The following is a 3,176-nucleotide window of genomic DNA, read 5'->3' as shown; positions in this document are numbered from 1 at the left end:
CTGCTTACATTTTCTTCTGAAGATCTAAAGAGTTATTCATTGAAGTGTCCTGCTCTGAACCCTCTGTCATGTTTTCGAGCTGTTGTGTGAATACAGGCTGAATCTGTCAAGCTCTCATGGAAATGTACAGCGATATTTGTACGTTTAGTGAATGATTGACCCTGTAAATGTGATTCACGAGCAGAGTATGAACGCTGACCACAAGCATGCATCTATTAAGAGTTTCCACAGAGCCTGACCTGAATTCCAGCTCCAGTTTGCATCCTGAGACTGGACTGGAGTTTGTGGAAAATCATGTCTCTGAGCGCAGAGACTTATAGCCTTAATACATATTCAGATCTGAGCTTTCTGTGGCGTTTGTGTGTTATGAATGTGTGTATTCATTAAAGCCAGACGGGTGTCTGTTATAATAGCGATGAGAAACCGGAAGCAGTGACCTTCAGTGGGATGCTAGACTTCGGGGAAGTACACGAGAACGGATGTCAATAAAGAGCAAAAACCCATAAATAAACGGAGTTTTCATAATACGAGGAGCTCTGAAGATGAGGAGATATTGATTCTGTAGAAACAAAGAGTCAGTAGAAATGGTATTTTATTGAATTACACATTTTTTTATTTTTTTAAGAAAGCCAATTTTTGCAATAAGCTCATATTTACATTTAGTGAAAATATTTGTGTTTTAGATTATTGTTTTTTTAATGTATTATTCATATACATCTTTTACAATATAATTAATATATTATTACTGTAAATAATAAGCCATTAAACTTATATTAACAACTTTAACAAAAACTTCAATGTTATTAATTAAATATATATACGCATAGTGTTTCTATATTTTGCATTTACTAATTACAGATATTAAAATGTATTTCTATGTGTATTAATATATTATTGTATAATGAATACCTGTTTATATATATTTATATTTTCTAAAATGTCTTATTAATGTCATTAAATTTTATATATATATATATATATATATATATATATATATATATATATATATATATATATATATATATATATATATATATATATATATATATTAATAATTTGATAATAATTTAATTATTTTTACATTAATTGAATTTTTATATATTTCTATAATTTATTGAGTTTATTGAAATATACAGTATATATTCTACAATCATTTCTACCATAAATTGTTACTGTTTTCATACTAAAAGCAGTTATGCATCCAGTCTCATTCCTCGTAGATCAACCATTAAAACACATTCACGTTGATTAACTCTTATGTTCTTGTGTACACTAAAATCCACCCTAAGTAGTGAGCCATTCAAACACTTACTATGATTTGAGACGCAATTGTAGTACTGTTAAGAGTGCAGTGAAATCATTTTCCCTCTCTTTTACTCTTCATCCGGACTCTCATGAAGTGCTGCTGTCAGTGATTTGCGGTGAACTAATTGTAATCTCAGACTCTGTGTAGTTCAGTAGTCTGAGATTTGACGGACGGATTGAGCAGCTTTCACGATGTGTGTGGGACAGCACTATTCATGCAGCACAGATGGACGGCCGGAGCGGGAGACACACAGTCTGACCCTCGGCCCGAGAACCAGCGGGAGGACAGACCGGTTTAATAAAGAGCAGAGTTCAGTTCAGACTGAGAGGAGTCACATCTGACCGGGCCAGACCTGTTAGCATGATGTTCAACTGTTATTAGTGTGTTGTCATGCGGTCACAGGGTGTTTGCAAGACCGTTGCATGATGATGCATGATTTTTTTTTGGTAAATTGATTGCTCTCTGTATTTATTTTGTCTAAAAATTCCATGGTTGAATTATGCTTAGTGTAATAAAACCATGGTTAATTTTTGTAAAGGTTGCACTGATGTCTATCTATGTTATATATCTAAGTTATCTGATTAATATCATAGGAAGTGTCTGCATCATAATCTAACAGTGTTCTAATCATGTGTTTGTGTTTTCATAGACATGTTTTCATATCATATTTTTATTTATTTAACATTCATTTTTATAATAGTCTTAAGATATTTTCAAAACAATTCAAAAAGAGTCATTCATTTTCAAATTTCAACATCACTTAAATTTTAATGATTTTAAAAAGTGTATCACTAATCATTTGATTTAGATCAGAACTTCGAAGCGCAGATCTCAAAACATTTGATTTATATCGGAACTTCAAAGCGCAGATCTCGAATCATTTGATTTAGATTGGAACTTCAAAGCGCAGATGTCGAATCATTTGATTTAGATTGGAACTTCAAAGCGCAGATGTCGAATCATTTGATTTAGATTGGAACTTCAAAGTGCAGATCTCGAAACATTTGATTTATATCGGAACTTCATAGCGCAGATCTCGAATCATTTGATTTAGATTGGAACTTCGTAGCGCAGATCTCGAATCATTTGATTTAGATCGGAACTTCGTAGCGCAGATCTCGAATCATTGGATTTAGATCGGAACTTCGTAGCGCAGATCTCGAAACATTTGATTTATATCGGAACTTCATAGCGCAGATCTCGAATCATTTGATTTAGATTGGAACTTCATAGCGCAGATCTCGAATCATTTGATTTAGATTGGAACTTCAAAGCGCAGATCTCGAATCATTTGATTTAGATTGGAACTTCAAAGCGCAGATGTCGAATCATTTGATTTAGATTGGAACTTCAAAGCGCAGATCTCGAATCATTTGATTTAGATTGGAACTTCAAAGCGCAGATGTCGAATCATTTGATTTAGATCGGAACTTCAAAGCGCAGATGTCGAATCATTTGATTTAGATCGGAACTTCGTAGCGCAGATCTCGAATCATTTGATTTAGATCGGAACTTCGTAGCGCAGATCTCGAATCATTGGATTTAGATCGGAACTTCGTAGCGCAGATCTCGAAACATTTTATTTATATCGGAACTTCATAGCGCAGATGTCGAATCATTTGATTTAGATTGGAACTTCAAAGCGCAGATCTCGAATCATTTGATTTAGATTGGAACTTCAAAGCGCAGATGTCGAATCATTTGATTTAGATTGGAACTTCAAAGCGCAGATCTCAAATCATTTGATTTAGATTGGAACTTCAAAGCGCAGATGTCGAATCATTTGATTTAGATCGGAACTTCGTAGCGCAGATCTCGAATTATTGGATTTAGATCGGAACTTCGTAGCGCAGATCTCAAATCATTTGAT

The sequence above is a fragment of the Carassius auratus genome, chromosome 23, assembly GCF_003368295.1.
Source record: "Carassius auratus strain Wakin chromosome 23, ASM336829v1, whole genome shotgun sequence".
Classification (NCBI taxonomy): domain Eukaryota; kingdom Metazoa; phylum Chordata; class Actinopteri; order Cypriniformes; family Cyprinidae; genus Carassius; species Carassius auratus.
This window is presented reverse-complemented; position numbering follows the sequence as displayed.